Source organism: Phyllobates terribilis, unplaced genomic scaffold (assembly GCF_046119375.1).
Source record: "Phyllobates terribilis strain yellow unplaced genomic scaffold, ASM4611937v1 Scaffold_7__3_contigs__length_470593459, whole genome shotgun sequence".
Lineage (NCBI taxonomy): Eukaryota > Metazoa > Chordata > Amphibia > Anura > Dendrobatidae > Phyllobates > Phyllobates terribilis.
In genome coordinates, this window is record NW_027362767.1 from 270,581,785 (window position 1) to 270,604,680 (window position 22,896).

General features: G+C 42.7%; 1 long non-coding RNA gene across 2 annotated transcripts in view; it reads left to right on the plus strand.

The window, feature by feature from the left end:
- The window catches only part of LOC141153163 (uncharacterized), a 154,308-nt gene that overhangs the window by 106,771 nt on the left and 24,641 nt on the right, over window positions 1-22,896 (plus strand). The window contains exons 6-8 of one of the 2 annotated variants that reach the window (XR_012247249.1): window positions 18,630-18,756; window positions 20,967-21,055; window positions 21,414-21,511. The exons of the other annotated variant lie outside the window; for it this stretch is intronic. This is a non-coding gene — a long non-coding RNA (uncharacterized lncRNA). Of the gene's footprint in view, window positions 1-18,629; window positions 18,757-20,966; window positions 21,056-21,413; window positions 21,512-22,896 lie in introns of those variants that run through there. 2 annotated transcript variants of the gene reach the window in all.

A 22,896-nucleotide genomic window follows, 5' to 3' on the forward strand; every position in this document is an offset into this window, starting at 1 on the left:
CTCACTTCCTGTAGGCACACACACACGCCCTCACTTCCTGTAGGCACACACACACGCCCTCACTTCCTGTAGGCACACACACACGTCCTCACTTCCTGTAGGCACACACACACGTCCTCACTTCCTGTAGAGACACAAAGACTTCACAGTATCTGCCAAATGAGATCAAACTGATTGTAATTCCAAGGACCATTTAGAAAATAGTCCTAAAAGGAATAACTTGCAACAAGATGGGTTATGTTGTGTTTCCCTCAGATACACGTGCTTACGACTGAGCGGACATTGTCACAAGATGCTTATAAGGATATATGTGTGATATATTTTTTGTTTCTTAATGAATTGTATCCTTTCTGAAGTGAATATGACATATTCTGCTTAGATCTGTTAGTTTCAGGTAAGACTGAAAATTAAATGAGATTTTTTTTTTTTTAATTAATCCATATTTTTGTATTTTTTTTTTCTATGAGAAATTGATGCCTTTGCCCGAGTCATACAGTTATGAAGTGACCATGCCTGTTCCTTTCCCTATATGGCCTAATGAGTTGACATGGTTCGTGCTGTTTACGGTCCCTGGCATGATTAAAAAAATATCCGCTTGCTGTGGTCATCTTCATGTAATTCAAAATGAATGCTAAAATTACATTTTTTTTCTCACCACAGGAATTCCAGATATCGACTCTTCAGCCAATGTATGATCACTTAGTATGCAGAAATTCTAGAAAATTAGGACGTAACTGCAGTTATACTACCATTGGTCTAGATGCTGGGCATGGAGCGATTTCTGTTAATAGGATAGCCCCCTTACTGAATAGTTGGAGCAGAGCGCTATCACCTATGGACCACCACTGAGATCTGTACATTTTATAGACACAGATTTCAGGCATTGATGTGTCATGTTGCCAGAAAATAAAAGCAGAAAATGAGTGACCTTGTGTACTCTGCATGCAGACAAATTTGCGCCTACCTTACACTGGTTTTATTACTACTTCTACTGGATCAACACAGCATGGAAATATCAGCTCTGTACCTTTGCAACCCATGTAGGGTTTACACAACAGCTATGTCCCGCTTAGGGCTTATCCACATGAACACTTTTGTCGTTCGTGTGGTGTCCACTGTAAAACCATACAGCACCTGTGCAAGTCATTCACGCAACCATTTCTTGAATGGATCCAATTCCCAAAAAATTCCCTGAATGTCCTTTTCTGGTCCATTTTTGTGGATCTGACTCTGCCGTTTAATGAGTGTGTGACGGACACAATCATGTGAATGTAGCCTAATCCTCCTATTCAACAATATAGCATGGAGGTATCTTACACATTTATAGCAAAATGTCTGTAAATCTACTCTGTACACATATCACCAGTATTGTTCTGCAAGGCCTTATATCAGTCCCATAATGGGAAAACCACATGCCAGCTGATATTATGCAGTTTGCCAACAAAGCAGTGCACTTTTATTCACTGCAGGAATTTAGAAACATGACACCCCTCCATCGGGGGTTCCCTGTGCTACCTCTGCAATAATTACTTTCTTGTTTCTGCAGCATAGTGAATACGCTTGGACAAGCACCCTATCCATAATGGACTTATGGCATTGTAAGCATCTAGTCTAATTAGTCTCCAGTGAACGCTGTGATAAGTAAGCTTGAAACAGTATTCACAATGGTCCTGAATCTGATAGAAAATTGAAGTAAATTCACGTATATCAGCATTTTCACATAATGGTATTTGTAATGTAAATCCTCTGGAAAATAATACATCATTGTTCATAATCATAAACCAAACTGATATTACACTTCATGTAACACTCCTTTCTGTATATAAAGCTCTATTTATTTTATTGCTTTTTGTTTCTACCTCTATTTTCATTGTATGCACGTAAAGGATCATGTTGCATTTCTTCAGAGGAAGAAGCAATAATATTGCACAGTGTCTTCAGGCAGAAAGCCAGAATATACTTTGTCATTGTGACCCCACCGGTGAGTGACAGTTTTGCTGCCCTATGGAATAGGTCATGCTGAGCTATAAGTTTGGTTAGTGACAGCTCAGTCATCCAGGGCATGCTGGGTTGTCTGTATTTTGATAGACAGTTCAGCTGTCCAATCTGAGACTGGGTGGTGCTGAGCCTCCTTCAGGTGTTCCCTGTTCTTAGTAATTACCCAGCTATTTAGCCATGCTGTCAGTCCCAAACCTCTGCCAGTCATATCTTTCAGCTCAGTGGTGTGTTTTCTCTGTGCTCTGAATTTCTGATCTTTTTTTGCCAGACCTTGGATTTGCCTTTTGACTACCCGTTTGTATTACCTCTTTTCACTTGACGCACTCTGACCTTGGCATTCTGACCCCGGACTGTGACCTGACTACGCCTTTGTCTCTTCCCTCTTCTTATGACGTACCCTCCTGGCTCTTGACCTCTGACTCCTTGACTTCCCTGACTCACGACTTGTCCATGAGAAGTATGTGCAATCGGTGTCTTGCACAGGTATTGGGTTAACTACAGGGTGAACAAATGCGTATTTGAGATTGGGTTTTATGCAGCAGGGTTATAGTTAAAAACAGGAGTAGCAGAGTTGCAGTATGTGATAGTAACAAGTAAACAAACCGGTATCTTGATGGAGAAAATGCCCCTGTAAGGCTATGTGCCCACGATGCGGAAATGCTCCGGATTTTTTCCTGAGCGTTTCTGCATCTCCCTGGCAGAAAAAACTCATGCGGATTGTACATGCGGATTGTACATGTGGATTGTACATGCGTTTTTCCTGCCAGGGACATGCGGATGTGAAGCGTTCTTCACATGCATTTCCGCATGCGGATTGACAAGCGCTTTCCAAGCGATTTTAGCATCACTTGGAAAGTGCTTGACAACTTGGTCACATTATATAAATCCATGCAAACAGCAAGGATTTATATACTGTGACCGTAAATGAATGTTTAAAAATAAAAAAATAAATCTATACTTACCTTCTGATGACCCCCGGAGTCTTTATTCGATGCGTCTCGGCTTGCCGGCAGCTTGCGGTACCATGAAGGACCTGCCGACGTCAGCGTCGCGTGACCCGTCACGTGACTAAATGACGTCACAGCAGGTCCTTTTCAGACCATCGCGAGCTGCCGGCAAGCAGATACAAGCACACCGGAGGCCATCAGAAGGTAAGTATAATATTTATTTTTTATTTTATTCTTTTTTTTACAGGTTCTATGGTACCCGGGTCCGGAGGAGAGTCTCCTCTTCTCCAAACCTGGGTACCATCCGCACATTGAAACGCATGGATTCCGCATCTACAGATGCAGTGATGCGTAATCCATGCGTTCCAATGCAAGTCAATGGCGGCGAAGACGCAGCGCTTCCGCAAAATAATTGGTAGTGCTTCGTTTTTTTCCGCAATGATAATTCGCAGCAGAAATTTCCGCAGCATGTGTACAGCACATGCGGATTATCATTGGGGACCATTGCAGACCTTCTACCAAGCGTTTTTTAAACCGTTTCTGCAGCGGAATTGCCGCTGCGGAAACGCTTAAAAAACGCATCGTGGGCGCACAGCCTAACTTGTAGTTTGACTCATTAGATCTAATTTGTAAACAAGTTTGTAGCTTGACACAGCAGAGCTGACAGAGCGATAACAACAGGATTCACTAGACTGAGCAAGGAGGCAGTAGTTGGATACTGGAAAGCTTGTAAGAGTTGTAAGGAGAATAATTATCCATCTGGCTGGAGCAGAGTTTGGAGGAAGATTAGGCTAAAGCCTACAAAAACATGTGTTAGCTAGGTACTATACTATCTGAACACTCAGGCAACTCATAGCTGCCTGAGCCGTCCTTTAAGGTTTTGGGTGATGACATCTGAGATGCTTGCTGGGCTACCAGAATTATCTGGGATAGCCTAGTACAGAAGAAGCCGGCCATAGGAGAAGGAAGCACGGCCCAGCCGTGGAGCCAGGACAGGCGAGTAACATATATAAAATAAAAATTTATTTCATGGCTGGAAAGAACAATTTCCCTATGACACAAATAATGCAAAGTCAAAATCTGAGTATCTTGTATAGGACCTGGCACATTAATTTGGAAATATCTGGTGTTGTAGTCGAGGATGAAGTAATTCATGACGTAGGTGACATAGGAAGTTGGGGCCTCAATTCTCCGTCTCTGCAGTCAAAATTCTTGGCTTCTGTGCTTTAATCTCAGGATCTTTGTAATTTTAAGAGACCTATACAGATGTTTTCTCAAAGAAAGTAACAAAGCATTTTGATTTATATATTTAAGAATCACGGTGTGTGTGTGTGTGTTTATATGTATATGTCAGGCAAACCCTGTTCAATTGCTGTGTGTAGAGATGATATACTAGGGTTCAGCGTTCCCCTAGGTGAGCCGGAGCCAACAGCCGCTGCAAACAACTGCTTCTTTTTATTTCACAGCTCATTTTGGGCTTTTTTGCATTTATATTCACCTCCTCTTGTCATCAGTGAGGTCAATAATGCAATGTTTGAGACGTGCGTAGTGTCCTTCATCAGGCAGAGGTGAATGTGTTGGGAGAGTAGCCCACTGGCTTAGTCATAAGTGCATGATTCAAGTCTATGCTATATCTTTGCTTGGGTGGTGGGACGTGAAACTGCTTCTCTCACATCCGCAAGTTACACAGGGCCATGTAAAGTACTGAAACAACGTCTCACTGAACTAACGTGTGAAGTATTAGGGGAACCTCAATGACCAGCTTTTCATCAGGGTACATTTCTAGCAAAGTTCACTGGACATATTGTTCATTGGATGCATAGATATTGCTGTGACTCTGGGTTAATTCACCTTTGAAATCCATTGTTTCCATTAGTATGGAAAGTGCTGAACACTTCTCACCCTCCATTCAATGCAATACGAAAACAAACCTAATTCGGTCTGGATTGGGATGTCCCAATAAGTAGGATTGTTATTAAGTTGAATATGACTACTTTCATATATAGTGCTACTGCACTAGAGTCACCACCTAGAAAGTAGCTATACATGCAACATTCAATGCCAGGGGATTTTCACATTGAAATCAGTGGAAAAAAAAATGCTAAAAATTTGAGCAAAACTGCGATAGATAGGATATTTCCTGAAACTGCTCAGTTTTCAGTGGCATCATATAAATGGGACTTTTCTATAGAGTGGTATGGTTAATTATTAAATGAAGAAAAGGTATTTTCTATTTTCCCAAGGCGCATTCTTTGTACGTAGTGATTTGCCCACTGTACATTAGTATGAGTTTGTGTAATATGTCCATGATGGATGGATGCAAGAAAACATCAGCTTTCATCTCTCAGAGCTTCTAACGCTGAAAAAAGTAATACTCCGTTTTGCACAGTCATGTTCTGATTGATTGCAAACCCCCCCTGCAAGACATATTTTCCAGCAGTGTCCTCTTCTCCTCTGACGTATCACACTGATGCAATCCAGACTCTTAAGAAAGGAACCTTAAGATGATCTTGTATGCTGGAAAATCAATAAGTCAAGTCAATGTTAGAGCGTAACCATAATTTTAATTTTTATTTCATAAATCAATAATACGCATGAAAATAAACAACTTTGTAATTTATATTATCAGAGAAGTCTGTGTGACGATAGTCACTAACTCACGGAGCGACCGTGAGGCGGATAGTCAGACGTTCCGAGGTCAATATCAAGAGGCCCGTAGATACCAAGGGAAAAGACAGATGCTTAAGTCAGGTCACAGTCCAGGGTCAGGCAGCAGAATATCAGAACAACAGAATGAGGCAAACACTCACCAGGAAGCAAAAACTATGTCTGGCAAGGAACAGGGGCAGTCAGCTCAGTTAAATAGTTTGGGCAATCTCCAGAACATGGAACACCAGGAGTCTGCCCTGCAAATCCCAGTCAAAGATTGGACAGCCGAGCTTTCAATCAAAGCACTGAGAGCCCGACTTGCCTCTCACAGGATTGGACAGCCAGGCAGTCCATCAAAACACAGAAAGAACCAGTTCAATAGGACAGCATAGCAATTCCACACAGAATGCAGGAATCGTGACAGTACCACCTCTTCAATGGGGGGGCCACCGGACCCCCAGGTTTCCCAGGAAACCTCCAATGGAAGGCCCTGACTAGACGTTCGGCGTTTTTGTCTCGAGCAGGGACCTAGGATCTCTTCTCTGGTCCGTAACCTCTCCAATGAATGAGGTATTGGAGGGAATTATGGACTTTCCGAGAATCAACAACCTTTTGTACTTCAAACTCCAAACTGTCATTGACGGAAACTGGCGTAGGTAGATATGAAGGAGACAAAACGGAAGGGACAAACTCTTTTAGCAGAGATTTATGGAATACATTTGGAATGCGAAAAGAAGAAGGGAGTTTTAATCTTAAGGCCACTGGGTTAACTACCTCCAAAATCTCATGTGGACCAATAAACTTAGGACCCAACTTTGCTGATGCCACTTTCAATTTAATATTTTTGGAAGAAAGCCATACCTTATCACCAACTTTGCATATGGGGCCCCCTGAACGTTTCCTATCAGCCTTCCATTTCTGGCGATGCTGAGCTACCCCAATATTCTTCTGAACCTCCGTCCAGACATCCCCAAGTTTCTGTATGACCACCTCTACTCCTGGACAACTAGAACTCATTCTTGAATTCACCAAAATGAGGATGGAAACCATAATTGCAAAAAAACGGCGAGGTTCAAGTAGACTGGTTAACCCGACTGTTAAAGGCGAACCCAGCAAGAGGTAAGAAGAGGACCAGTCCTCCTGCTGAGCCGCAATGAAGCATCTAAGAATTTGCTCCAATGACTGATTGGCCCTCTCTGTCTGACCGTTAGTTTCAGGATGATAAGCAGAGGAAAATGATAGGTCAATCCCTAATCTTTTACAAAACGCTCTCTAGAATTTGGAGATAAATTGCACCCCCCTATCGCATACAGTGTTCAAGGAATGCCATGCAATCTTACCACATGATTGATAAATAACCGGGAAAGCATCTCAGCATTAGGTAACTCTGATAATGGAACAAAATGAGTTTGTTTACTGAATCGGTCAACCACCACCCAAATAACGGTTTTCCCACAAGACAAAGGCAAATCAGTTATGAAGTCCATGGACAAATGAGTCCACGGTCTTTCTGGAATAAACAAAGGAGCCAATTCCCCGGCGGGCCGGTTATGACAAACTTTAGCGCGTGCGCAAACCTCACAAGCGGATACAAAAACTACGTCTGGCAGGGAACAGGGGCAGTCAGCTCAGTTAAATAGCTTGGGCAATCTCCAGAACATGGAACACCTGGAGGCTGCCCTGCAAATCCCAGTCAAAGATTGGACAGCCGAGCTGTCAATCAAAGCTCCGAGAGCCCGACTTGCCTCTCACAGGATTGGACAGACAAGCAGTCCATCAAAACACAGCAAGAACCAGTTCAATAGGACAGCATAGCAATCCCACACAGAACGCAGGAATCGTGACAGTCTGCTTCTTTTTCTGCCAGAATTGCTCAGTGATTATCAAAATTCGCAATTAGGAAGTAAAATCTGTAGTCAGTGTAGACAGACTTTCCCGAAACTGAGATAGGAGATGACGGCTGATACTGATGAGATTCTATGTAGATTGAAGGAGGGAGGAGCTAGAGGCCGAGCTCCTCCCTTCTATCTACATAGAGTCTTACCACTAGCAGCTGTCATCTCCTATCTCAGTAATGGGAAAGTCTGTCTACACTGAATACAGATTTTACCATAGAATTACGAATTTTGATAATGACTGAGCAATTCTGGCAGAAAAAGAAGCAGATTTCTCATATAAGATATATTACAAAGTTGCTTATTTTCATATGTACTATTGATTCTATGAAATAAAGTGTAACCGTCACTTTAATTTTTAAGTGAGTTAATAATAAATATCCATGATGGCGCTAAAAACTGTCTACTCCACAAGTAGCAAATAATGCGGCTAATCCTCTTGTTGCTGGGTATAAATCAGAATCAAACCAAAAATGTGTACTTGCGCTAATTGAAATAGACTGGCTATTAACCATATAATACAGTATAATGACAGGATTGCATGTATATTGTAGCTAAAATACACGTATATGATGATAAGTGCAAACAGTTATTTATAAACATAAAAAATCAGTTGCCTCTGATACGAACAGATGCCACCTATAGTCATCGGAGATTGAGCCACAGTACAATATGTGTCTGGTAAGGTCTAAGCTGCACATTATTGTTTGCACTTGTCATCATATACGTGTATTTTATCTACAGTATACATGCAATCCTATCATTATATAGTACTGCTCCCCATTATTGGCTCCCCTTCATTTTTTTCAGAGACTGTACAATATTTCAAACATAAATGGAAATGTACCAAAGTTATATCCTCATGATTTTTTAATTAGTGGTCCTAAGTAATACAACAATAAAACATTGTTTTTCAACTTCCATGTTGCAATTTCAAAGAAAAAAACAGCATGTGCAACATTAAAGGCACCCCTAATTAATACTTGGCTGCACACCCTTTGGCATTGCTGACAGCCTCCAAACGTTTCTTGTAGCCATCTATAAGCTTCTTGCACTTCTCAGCTGGAATTTTCTCCCACTCTTCCTTTGCAGTTTGTTCAAGCTCTTGAATGTTTGCAGGGTTCTTTTTCCCAATGGCAGATTTCAGCTCACCCCAAAGATTTTCAATGGGTTTGAGGTCAGGACTCATTGCTGGCCATTTTAAAACAGTCCAGTTTTAATTTTTCAACCATTCCTGTGTGCTTTTGGATGTATGCTTTGGGTCATTGTCTTGGTGGAGAACCCATGATCATCGTCTCAAACCAAGTTTTTTTTACACTGGGTAGGACATTTCGCTCTAAAATCTCTTCATAATTCTCTGATTTCATGATTCCTGTGATACTGTCAAGGCCTCCAGTACCAGAAGCAGCAAAGCAACCCCACAGCATTATGGAACCTCCACCATGCTTAACTGTTGGTAAGGTGTTCTTTTCCTTATAAGCTTCATTGCGCCATCTGTAAACAAACTGTTGCTTTGCATTGCCAAAAAGCCCTATTTTTGTTTCATCTGTCCACAGAACATTTTCCCAGAAGGATTGTGGTTTGTCAAGGTACTCTTTGGCAATGATCAGTCGTTCCTTTTTATGTCTTTTTTTCAGCAATGTTTTTTTCCTTGGCCTTTGCCCATAAAGCTCTGCTTGGTTCAGTGTGCAGCATATGGTACTTGTTGAAACCATGACCCTAGACTGTTCCTATTGGCTTTCACGTCTTTGGATGTTTGACGTGGTGGTTTTTCCACCATTCGCACCAACCTTCGATGACCTTCTTTTGTTAATTCTCCTCTTTCCTCCACCTCCAGGGAGGTTCTTGAAGGTTCCATGCCTGGCAGACTTCTTAGTAACATTGCGCACTGTTGAAACTGGGATACCAAGTGTGGTGAGGCCAGGGACTGGAAATTCATATTCCCAGTTATGAAGGTCTCAGCAGGAATGCTAGTCTGTCTGACTTCAAAGGACCCCAGGAGAGAATTGAATACAGGTCAGCTAGGATATATACCTTTGTAGTGCAAACGCCTATTCCTGACAAGAGTATAGGGGAGCTAATTGAATCATGGCAATGAGGAATAGCTAACTGAATTACCTCTGAAGTCAGGGGAAAGCTCCTGTGTTAGATCAATTACCATGCGCACCTTACAATGAGGATATTGCTGGGAAATGGATTATGAACTGTCTGATAGAAGGGAAGAGGAGATTACATGTAAATCGCCTATTTTCTGCCCTGCCCAAGTTACGCATAAATGTGTCCCTCTGTGAGAGAGGAGGGGTCTTCTGTTGAGGGTCACCTGTCGCTACAGATGGGCAGAAAGACACTAGGAACTGCCCTGGACCCATGACAGCTCCCTTCCTGCAGTTTCCAGAGACCTTTGATGAAAGTGTGGTATATTCACTTTTATTCCTTTTAATTTTACTGTATCGTATTACTGCTTCCTTACTGTATTTGTCTGACTACTGTGTATGTATATATATATATATATATATATATATATATATATATATATATATATCTTGTAACCGCTTGTATATATTGTACCTAGCATCGCTCTTTTGAGTAAATATATAAAATTTATAAGCTCGCTTCACATTATCCTAAACCCGAAACTCACGGAAGTTGTGAGGAAGGATCAGGGGCACGTGGCTCCGATCGGTTTGTGACACCAAGGTCTTTGGAGATGGCCCTTTGGAAGTCTTGTGTTTGCTAATAATAGCAGTTCACAATTGTGACAAAGGTACAGGGCCTACCATGTGGCTTTTTAAAACACTGAAGTCATCAATTATTGGCTAATTAATGTCACATGGGCACCAACAATTAATCACAGGAGAATCTCTTTTGTGATTTACCATAGGCGAGTCAAATGTGTTTCCATACTAAATTAATGTAAAGGGTGCCAATACCAGTGAGACAGCAAGCTTTAGGTTTTTATATTTTTCCCTCCCATTGTTTTTTTGTTTTAAATTATTGTTTATCATTTGCTCTTTTGTATTTAACACAAGTCTCTATACAAAAGAACTTTCACTTGATTCATTTTTTAGGAGATATTCCACATTATGTACTTAAACTTCATGGTTGCCAACAACGATAAGCAGGAGTATACTGTATTATTTGGTTAATAACTTGTCTGTAATTAAGTTGTCTAGCGCTTGGAGCAGAAGGGCTGGTGCAGTTAATCATTTTATACTCAAGTCTTGAAAACGTTCCAATTAAAGATTTAAAACAGAAAATACTAATATTCCGGATGAATATTTTAAAAAAATATTCCCATCAAAGAAAGTAATGGAACACGATGAGGAGAATCTAACATTTACTGATTGGTTGGAGTTCAGCTGGTCAAACCCCCACAGATCCTAAGAAAGAAAATCCTAAAGCAGCGCTATGGTCCCTCTAAAGTGTTCCTGGCCCCAGACTCTGCAGAGCGCACCTCCATATTCACTTGTTTAAGGGTATTAGTAATGATACTATGACTCGGAAGAATGCAGGGCAGGACATACCGGCTGATATGAATCATGCAACTCCTCCAACTAGACATCACTGCAGGGCCGGCGTCAGCACCCGGCGCACCCGGGCAAGTGCCGGGGCCCTGAGCAGGCAGGGGGGCCCATTGGCGGTCGCGCACCCCCCTGGGCTTTGGGCAGAGGAGAGCGGTGTCAGCGCCCACCCTTCCCCCCGCTTGCTCAGGGCCCCGGCAGCCGGATACTTACCTCTCCCCGTGCCTCTGCAGATCCGCTGTCTTCCTGGTCTGCGCTCCCTGTGACGTCTCAGGTCAGAGGGTGCGGTGACGTCTTTACACCGCGTCCTCCCCTGAGCCGTCACAGGGAGCGCTGAGCGGGAAGACGCCGACAACGCTGGAGTCCGGACCCGAGCAGCGGGCAGCAGGTAGCAGGTGAGGAGGAGGGAGGTGAGTATTTGATTTTTTTTTTTTTAATGTATGGAGGCATGGGGCATTATAAAGAGAAGGGGGGGGGAGGCTGTGGCATCCTGCATGGGGCATTATAAAGAGAGGGGGGGGTGGCATCCTGCATGGGGCATTATAAAGGGGGGGGGCAGGCATCCTGCATGGGGCATTATAAAGAGAGGGGGGGTGGCATCCTGCATGGGGCATTATAAAGAGAGGGGGGGGTGGCATCCTGCATGGGGCATTATAAAGGGGGGGGGGCAGGCATCCTGCATGGGGCATTATAAAGAGAGGGGGGGTGGCATCCTGCATGGGGCATTATAAAGAGAGGGGGGGGTGGCATCCTGCATGGGGCATTATAAGGGGGGGGCAGCCTGTATGGGGCATTATGTGGGGGGCAACAGCCTGCATGGAGCATTAAAAGGGGGGGACAGCCTGTATGGGGCATTATGTGGGGGGTAACAGCCTGCATGGAGCATTATAAGAGGGGGGGCAGCCTGTATGGGGCATTATGTGGGGGGTAACAGCCTGCATGCGGCATTATATGGGGGCCAGTATCCTGTATGGAGCGTTATAAGGGGACAGGTATCCTGTATGGAGCGTTATATGGGGGCCAGTGTCCTGTATGGAGTTTTATAAGGGGACCAGTATCCTGTATGGAGCGTTATATGGGGGCCAGTATCCTGTATGGAGCTTTATAAGGGGACCAGTATCCTGTATGGAGCGTTATATGGGGGCCAGTATTCTGTATGGAGCCTTATATGGGGGCCAGTATTCCGTATGGAGCCTTATATGGAGGCCAGTATTCCGTATGGAGCCTTATATGGAGGCCAGTATTCCGTATGGAGCCTTATATGGGGGCCAGTATTCCGTATGCAGCCTTATATGGGGGCCAGTATTCCGTATGGAGCCTTATATGGGGGCCAGTATTCCGTATGGGGCCTTATATGGGGGCCAGTATTCCGTATGCAGCTTTATATGGGGGCCAGTATTCCGTATGGAGCCTTATATGGGGGCCAGTATTCCGTATGGAGCCTTATATGGGGGCCAGTATTCCGTATGGAGCCTTATATGGGGGCCAGTATTCCGTATGGAGCCTTATATGGGGGCCAGTATTCCGTATGGAGCCTTATATGGGGGTCAGTATTCCGTATGGAGCCTTATATGGGGGCCAGTATTCCGTATGGGGCCTTATATGGGGGCCAGTATTCCTTATGGGGCCTTATATGGGGGCCAGTATTCCTTATGGGGCCTTATATAGGGGCCAGTATTCCTTATGGGGCCTTATATGGGGGCCAGTATTCCGTATGGGGCCTTATATGGGGGCCAGTATTCCGTATGAAGCGTTATATGGGGGCCAGTATTCCGTATGGAGCCTTATATGGGGGCCAGTACTCTGTGTGGAGCGATTCACCGGTTTCTGAGCTATTGTGGAATTTACAATAGATATCGCTCATGTAATGTAAGAAGTGAAATCTTTGCATTGTACTATATATATATATATATATATATATATATATATATATATATATATATATATATATATAATATATTTCTCCGCCGTATCTCAGCATCATGAATCGTGGTATGTGTTAAAGGGGCCCACTGAGACTCTTTCGCCCGGGGCCCAGAAAAACTTGGAGCTGGCCCTGCATCACTGGACACATCTACCTTGAATCTTAAGGTACAGTGGTGGCCAAAAGTATTGGCACCCCTGCAATTCTGTCAGATAATACTCAGTTTCTTCCTGAAAATGATTGCAATCACAAATTCTTTGGTATTATTATCTTCATTTAATTTGCTTGCAAGGAAAAAGCACAAAAGAGAATGAAGCAAAAATCAAATCATTGATCATTTCACACAAAACTCCAAAAATGGGCCAGACAAAAGTATTGGCACCCTCAGCCTAATACTTGGTTGCACAACCTTTAGCCAAAATAACTGCGAACAACCGCTTCCGGTAACCATCAATGAGTTTCTTACAATGCTCTGCTGGAATTGTAGACCATTCTTCTTTGGCAAACTGCTCCAGGTCCCTGATATTTGAAGGGTGCCTTCTCCAAACTGCCATTTTGAGATCTCTCCACAGGTGTTCTATGGGATTCTGGTCTGGACTCATTGCTGGCCACCTTAGAAGTCTCCAGTGCTTTCTCTCAAACCATTTTATAGTGCTTTTGGAAGTGTGTTTTGGGTCATTGTCCTGCTGGAAGACCGATGACCTCTGAGGGAGACCCAGCTTTCTCACACTGGGCCCTACATTATGCTGCAAAATTTGTTGGTAGTCTTCAGACTTCATAATGCCATGCACACGGTCAAGCAGTCCAGTGCCAGAGGCAGCAAAGCAACCCCAAAACATCAGGGAACCTCCGCCGTGTTTGACTGTAGGGACCGTGCTCTTTTCTTTGAATGCCTCTTTTTTTTTTCCTGTACACTCTATGTTGATGCTTTTCCCCAAAAAGCTCTACTTTTGTCTCATCTGACCAGAGAACATTCTTCCAAAACGTTTTAGGCTTTCTCAGGTAAGTTTTGGCAAACTCCAGCCTGGCTTTTTTATGTCTCGGGGTAAGAAGTGGGGTCTTCCTGGGTATCCTACCATACAGTCCCTTTTCATTCAGACGCCGACGGATAGTACGGGTTGACACTGTTGTACCCTCGGACTGCAGGGCAGCTTGAACTTGTTTGGATGTTACTTGAGGTTCTTTATCCGCCATCCGCACAATCTTGCGTTGAAATCTCTCGTCAATTTTTCTTTTCCGTCCACATCTAGGGAGGTTAGCCACAGTGCCATGGGCTTTAAACTTCTTAATGACACTGCGCACGGAAGACACAGGAACATTCAGGTCTTTGGAGATGCACTTGTAGCCTTGAGATTGCTCATGCTTCCTCACAATTTGGTTTCTCAAGTCCTCAGACAGTTCTTTGGTCTTCTTTCTTTTCTCCATGCTCAATGTGGTACACACACAAGGACACAGGACAGAGGTTGAGTCAACTTTAATCCATGTTAACTGGCTGCAAGTGTGATTTAGTTATTGCCAACACCTGTTAGGTGCCACAGGTAAGTTACAGGTGCTGTTAACCCCTTTAGAGCCCATGCCGTATTAGTACGCACATTTGCGTACCCCCTGTTCAGTGAGGGCTGCTGCGCTGAGCCCTCACTGAACCGAGCACATGTCAGCTGATTCTTACAGCTGACATGTGCCCGCAACAGCCGCGGGTGGAATCGCGATCCACCCGCGGCTGTTAACATGTTAAATGCCGCTCTCAATCTCCGACAGCGACATTTAACGCGCGCTTCCGGGTTGCGCGTCATAAGCCCCGCCCACCGGCGACCCCGTCACGTGATCGCGGGTCACCGATGGGCGTGCATGACAACCCAGGGTCTGCAGCAGACGCCTGTGGTTGTCATGATCTTGTCGTTATGAGCGCCACCTAGTGGTCGGCGCTCATAGCACAGGACCATTTCTGCTATATGCAGGGGATCTGCTGATCCCCTGTATGTAGCAGAGACTATCAGACAACTGCTGCTTCTAGTCTCCTATGGAGACTATTGAAGCATGCAGTAAGTGAAAAAAAAAATGTTTTTAAAAATATAAAAAAAATATAAAAGTTTAAATCACCCCCCTTTCGCCCCATTCAAAATAAAATATAAAAAAAAAAAACCACATACACATATTTGGTATCGCCGCGTTCAGAATCGCCCCATCTATCAATATAAAAAAAGAATTAATCCGATCGGTAAACGGTGTAACGAGAAAAAAATTCTAAACGCTAGAATTACGTTTTTTGGTCGCCGCAAAATTGCAATAACGGGCGATCAAAACATCGGATCTACCCCAAAATGTTATCAATAAAAACGTCAGCCCGGCGAGCAAAAAATAAGCCCTCACCCAGCCCCAGATCCCGAAAAATGGAGACGCTACAGGTCTCGGAAAATGGCGCTATTTTTTTTTAGCTTTTTTTACCAAATTTTGGAATTTTTTTTCACCACTTAAATATAAAATAACCTATACATGTTTGGTGTCTACAAACTCGTAATGACCTGGAGAATAGGAACGGCAAGTCAGTTTTAGCATTCAGTGAACGTGGTAAAAAAAATAAATAAAAAACAACTGTGGTATTGCACTTTTTTTGCAATTTTACCGCACTTGGAATTTTTTTCCCGTTTTCCCGAGCACGATATGGTAAAACTAGTAATGGCGTTGAAAAGTACAACTCGTCCCGCAAAAAATAAGCCCTCACACGGCCATATTGTCCAAAAAATAAAGACGCTATGGCTCTGGGAACAAGGGGAGCAAAAAACGAAAAAGCAAAAACGACAAAACCCAAGGTTGCGAAGGGGTTAATTACACGAATTAGAGAAGCATCACATGATTTTTCAAACAGTGCCAATACTTTTGTCCACCCCCTTTTTTAGGTTTGGTGTGGAATTATATCCAATTTGGCTTTAGGACAATTCTTTTTGTGTTTTTTCATTGAAGACAAATTAAATGAAGATAATAATATCAAAGAATTTGTGATTGGAATCATTTTCAGGAAGAAACTGAGTATTATCTGACAGAATTTCAGGGGTGCCGATACTTTTGGCCACCACTGTAGATGCGGCTGCTGCATGCCAGTTTGCAGGTATTCTCATTCGGCTGTACTGGTGGTGGGGAGTTTCTGACTCGCCCATAGCTGCATTGTGCTGACTGTATTTTATATTTGGTGATGTAAATGGAGAAATTACTGATCAGGCTTTTGTCAGTGGCAAAATGCATTAAAAGCAATATGTTTAATTTAGTGTTCACTCTTGGTGTGATGTCTACCTCTTCCACTGTAGAACCAGCATATAAATGTTTGCACTCGGTGGCAGTCGGCGGCAGTGTGAATTCTTGTATTGAAGACTCTTCTTGTAGCCGGTGACAGCGGCAATGAGTGTGAGGGAGGTGCCATCTGTAGCTGAGCATTGTCCTCCATTGCAGTAACCCTCCTACAGTTAATGGCTTTCAGATATGTTCAGTAACCAGATGTCTACAATATGCAGTCTGACCAGAGAGATGTTGTCAGAGAGAACTCTGACTGTGTTATGGATATACCACAATGTAAGTGACTGGTCATTGATGAGGTTGCATGACTACAGAAGAGCCGTACATCTGTATGAGTCCTGCCTTACTGCACACAGTAGTACCAGATGGGCTGCATTGTTGTGTTTTGTATAGGCTGTATTACTGTTGTACTATATTGCATTGCACATATAGGAAAGATATGTCATATGTCTGGTGAAAGCTCCTCAAAAGTGCATTGCAACTATTTCATGCTACATTCCCTTGGGTAGTTCTTTGTACTCAGTAAGAAGTTAGATTTTTTGTACATGATGGTATGGACCACCACAGTGCCGAATCTCACATACTGGTATTGTGTATGGGCCACCATAGTACTAATTCTCTTATACTGTTATTGTGTATGACCCACCACAGTACTAATTTGCTCACACTGGTATTTTGTGTATCTTCCACCACAGTGATATATCTCACATACTAGTATTGTGTGTAGACCACCACAGTGCGGCATCACACATACTGGTATAGTGTGTGTAAACCTCCACAGTTCTTCATCACACATACTGGTATAGTGTGTGTAGACCTCCACAGTTCTTCATCACACATACTGGTATAGTGTGTGTACCTCCACAGTGCTGCATCACACATACTGGTATAGTGTGTGGACCTCCACAGTGCTGCATCACACATACTGGTATAGTGTGTGTACCTCCACAGTGCTGCATCACACATACTGGTATAGTGTGTGGACCTCCACAGTGCTGCATCACACATACTGGTATAGTGTGTGGACCTCCACAGTGCTGCATCACACATACTGGTATAGTGTGTGTACCTCCACAGTGCTGCATCACACATACTGGTATAGTGTGTGGACCTCCACAGTGCGGCATCACACATACTGGTATAGTGTGTGTAGACCTCCACAGTTCTTCATCACACATACTGGTATAGTGTGTGGACCTCCACAGTGCGGCATCACACATACTGGTATAGTGTGTGGACCTCCACAGTGCTTCATCACACATACTGGTATAGTGTGTAGACCTCCACAGTAATGCATCACACATACCAGTATAGTGTGTGGACCCCCACAGTAATGCTTTGTGTATGCTGGTATTGTGTATTTGTGATTTGTATGGACCATCACAGTAGTTTCTTGCATGTTTTGCTATTAAATGTGTGGCAGTATAGTAATTGCAATAATTACATCAACCTCAAGGAAGTTATTAATCGGAAATCCTGTTTTGCATAATTCCAGGCCTACAGGTGTCCATCGTCTTCTATATTACCACGCCAGATTCCAGGTTACATAAGATTGAGACAGACAGAGAAATCATATGCTTCCAGCCCCTCCCGCAGATTGCCAGACTGCTCATCTGACAAGGGGATTGCTTTATGACTCCATAAAAGCAGCAAGGAACAGTCTGTTTCCTTCACATTCTGCCATATGAATTAATTGTATGAAAGCCTGTCTCATCTGCTAAAGCTATATATAAGTTCTTTAATCACTTTCCAACTAGAAAGCACCACCTCGAGCTATCATTCTGCGGCTTCTCCCTCCACTCCATCTCTTTTGTAGTTGCACGTTCATTATAGAATAAGCCTCTCTACCTCCCCCACGCCCCAGTGACAGCTGGAAAGTACAACTGTCAGCACCATGTAAAACACTTTTGTCTTTAAATATTGTGAGAAACAAAGTTCTTTCAAACTTGTGATTTTATTTATGTGCTTTCTTTATAAAGTGGTGCTGGGTGTATGACACCTTTCAATAAGCATCTATAGGAGTAGCTGTCTTCCTAGAGACATTCATAGCATACAAAAGATATAACAAATGTCTTTTTCGTAGAGATTGTGCTACATGTAATGTGTCATGTACTGATCACTAGACCCATGTGGCATTGGTTCTCTAGAAGGTGCCGATCCACTTTGGCTCTCTTCAGCTTTTGTCAGAAGTCATTAACTATAGGCTGAGCAAGACTTGGAGAAACACTTGATGTAATTACCAATTCTTTTTAGCTATCAATTGGCATCATAGTGGTCAAGACAAGTAATTTTCAGAGTAAAAACTAATTCAAATTTATTAATTATGCTTTGATTGTATAGCACCATCATATTCTTCAGCACTTTACATACATTATCATTGCTGTCTCCATTTGGGCTCATAATCTAGATAGATATCCCTATCAATATGTCTTTGGAGTGTGGGAAGAAACCAGAGAACACAGAGGAAACCCACACAAACACGGGGAGAAGATACTAACTCCTTGCAGACGCTGATGAACAAACAGAACATTGGGGTAAACAATTATTCTCCAATGTTAAGTCTACTCCTATGTGTCTGTTCTGATCTGGAACAATTTTTACTCCAAAACTTGTAATATACAGTACAGACCAAAAGTTTGGACACACCACCTCATTTAAAGATTTTTCTGTATTTTCATGACTATGAAAATTGTACATTCACACTGAAGGCATCAAAACTATGAATTAACACATGTGGAATTATATACTTAACAAAAAAGTGTGAAACAACTGAAAATATGTCTTATATTCTAGGTTCTTCAAAGTAACCACCTTTTTCTTTGATGACTGCTTTGCACACTCTTGGCATTCTCTTGATGAGCTTCAAGAGGTAGTCACCGGAAATGGTCTTCCAACAATCTTGAAGGAGTTCCCAGAGATGCTTAGCACTTGTTGGCCCTTTTGCCTTCACTCTGCGGTCCAGCTCACCCCAAACCATCTTGATTGGATTCACGTCTGGTGACTGTGGAGGTTAGGTTATCTGGCTTAGCACCCCATTACTCTCCTTCTTGGTCAAATAGGCCTTACACAGCCTGGAGGTGTGTTTGGGGTCATTGTCCTGTTAAAAAATAAATGATGGTCCAACTAAACGCAAACCGGATGGAATAGCGTGCCACTGCAAGATGCTGTGGTAGCCATGCTGGTTCAGTATGCCTTCAATTTTGAATAAATCCCCAACAGTGTCACCAGCAAAGCACCCCCACACCATCACACCTCCTCCTCCATGCTTCACGGTGGGAACCAGGCATGTAGAGTCCATCCGTTCACCTTTTCTGCGTCGCACAAAGACACGGTGGTTGGAACCAAAGAGCTCAAATTTGGACTCATCAGACCAAAGCACAGACTTCCACTGGTCTAATGTCCATTCCTTGTGTTCTTTAGCCCAAACAAGTCTCTTCTGCTTGTTGCCTGTCCTTAGCAGTGGTTTCCTAGCAGCTATTTTACCATGAAGGCCTGCTGCACAAAGTCTCCTCTTAACAGTTGTTGTAGAGATGTGTCTGCTGCTAGAACTCTGTGTGGCATTGACCTGGTCTCTAATCTGAGCTGCTGTTAACCTGCAATTTCTGAGGCTGGTGACTCGGATAAACTTATCCTCAGAAGCAGAGGTGACTCTTAGTCTTCCTTTCCTGGGGCGGTCCTCATGTGAGCCAGTTTCTTTGTAGCGCTTGATGGTTTTTGCAACTGCACTTGTGGACACTTTCAAAGTTTTCCCAATTTTTTGCACTGACTGACCTTCATTTCTTAAAGTAACGATGGCCACTCGTTTTTCTTTACTTAGCTGCTTTTTTCTTGCCATAATACAAATTCTAACAGTCTATTCAGTAGGACTATCAGCTGTGTATCCACCAGACTTATGCACAACACAACTGATGGTCCCAACCCCATTTATAAGGCAAGAAATCCCACTTATTAAACCTGACAGGGCACACCTGTGAAGTGAAGACCATTTCCGGTGACTACCACTTGAAGCTCATCAAGAGAATGCCAAGAGTGTGCAAAGCAGTCATCAAAGCAAAAGGTGGCTACTTTGAAGAACCTAGAATATAAGACATATTTTCAGTTGTTTCACACTTTTTTGTTAAGTATATAATTCCACATGTGTTAATTCATAGTTTTGATGCCTTCAGTGTGAATGTACAATTTTCATAGTCATGAAAATACAGAAAAATCTTTAAATGAGGTGTGTCCAAACTTTTGGTCTGTACTGTATAAGATAAGTTGTTTCACAGTTTTAAGGTTGAAAGAAGACACAAGTCTACAAATTCCTTACCGATTCCACATATGGCAATTGGACCAGTTATTTTCTTAATTAAAGCTTGACGATAAACCCCACAATCAGTAGCTGACAAGACTTGTGCCTGTTTTTGGAGAAGCACATGGTCTTGGTACTTTTTCCCCAGAGCGTATTCCTCACCTGTTACATGACTGGGTAAATTTGCCATTTAGAGGTCTAAAGAAGCAGCAATAACAAATCCCTATGAAGGCAGTAAGGGAAGCTATCAAGGTCACTTAACTTACAGAAAACATATGGAAATAATAACAATGGAACGCCAATGGACAGTGACATAATTATCACCTATAAAGAGCAACACAGGCATTGTATTTAAGGTACATACTTGGCTTGACAGCGCACGCTACATAAATACTGCATAATGTAAGCTCTCTGAACCCCTGACTATGAACTCACTAACTCCATATCTCCTAGACTATTATGGCATCTTCCCTCTTGGGAAGCTCCCTGAGCCCTTTACCCTGAAATACTACAGTCCAGGCTTCAATATAACCACACAACAAGTAAGATCACCTCATACATCTTACTGTCTATGGTTTCTCTCACTGTCTATGGATCTTCTATATTCATATTATGTAAATATTGACATGTATATAATACTATGAATCACACCTCTCCCATACGCTATCATTCTAATCCCGACCTTTCCTCCCTCTCTCCCCTCTCACTCCTCTTCTTCTCCCCCCCCCCCGCACCCTCCCCCACCTCTCTCCCCCTCTCCTATGACATTTCCACTTCGTCATGCTTTTAGTCTATTTTTCGCTAGGTGTTTACTGTAATTTTGTTCCTTGTGACTTTACACTGTGTTTGTACATTTATTATATTATTATTCTGATACCCTATCTGTATTTCTTCTTGCAGTAGCGACTAAATGAATAAGGCCGAGTAAACTGACCGAAACGTCTACTACTGTCGCTCTTGGAAACTGGGTATAACAAAACCTGTTTATTTTGACTGTAATAAATGAATTTTGCATCAATATCTTCTACGTGTGCAATGAAATAACTTATTATTGTGATTGGGCATCATATGCCTATTTCATCAGCACCTCCGAATTTGACAGAGTGCACGTGAATCTTTGCCTTATCTAGTTTGCCAGTAAGGTTATAGTGAGAGTTGTTGTTTAGTACTAGCCCAGAGTGGGAGGGAATAAATTTGAAGGGAAAGTGACGGTTTCCTGTCAGAGAGTCAAGTAGGACCTGGAGTGCATCAAAAGCGGACCTAAGGTCCATTGTAAGCAGTGCTGCATTCTGGGGTGTGCCTAAGTGAGAGGAGACCGAAAAAGAGATAGCGAAATCTGGAGCAGAAGTGACTGAGAGATGGAGTGATCAATGGGAGATGGGTCCTGGGAGAAGATACGTAGCAGTAAGGCCCTGAGTTTATAACTCTTGAAGTTAATGGGCCTAGACAAGACTCAGTATGTGATATGAATAGATTGTGCCAAGCGGAAGTTCCAGAGTGTTAGCACTAGAGAAGATTAGTACTGACCATACTGGCACCCTAGGGGGAGAGAAGATGTGGAACCGCTGAGCAAGTAATGGACTCTCGCTAAGTAGTACTTTAAAGTTTAGCTGGGTTGTTGTGACGTAGTAAGAAGCAGTGGAGCAAGAGGACAAGTAGAGAAAGTAAAGAGGAAAAGTAGAGCAAGGCAAACAATAGAAGAGAAAGGAATCTGTGTGGAAAATGCTTTGAGTTGTAAAGGAAATGTTCAAAAGACACATATATTCCCTATCAAGTTAAGTAAAAAGTTTATTTTCAAATGGTGGTCTCCCTCATTGAACTGTCCAACACCTGGTCCTGGCAAACCAGCAACATCGGTTACATGCGGCCTGCATGGGCGTAACGCCCTCACAACACAAGTCCACACACCCAGCCAGGACCCCCACTTTCATGAAACGTGCCGGGGCGCAACAGACTAGTACCTTGCCCATGGCTACCACCTCACGCCACCTTACAAATAAAGCACTTATTATATTTTGGACAGTTGCTAACTTTTGTGCACTTATATAAAATGTATATGCTGAAGGGTCTTACCCCTGCAATTATCATGGCTTCTATATGCTAGGTACAGTTATATGAAAAAGTTTGGGCACCCCTATTAATCTTAAGCTTAATGTTTTATAAAAATTGGTGTTTTTGCAACAGCTATTTCAGTTTGATAGATGTAATAACTGTTGGACACAGTAATGTTTCTGCCTTGAAATGAGGTTTATTGTACTAACAGAAATTGTGCAATCTGCATTCAAACAAAATTTGACAGGTACATAAGTATGGGCACCTCACCAGAAAAGTGACATTAATATTTAGTAGATCCTCCTTTTGCAAAAATAACTGCCTCTAGTCG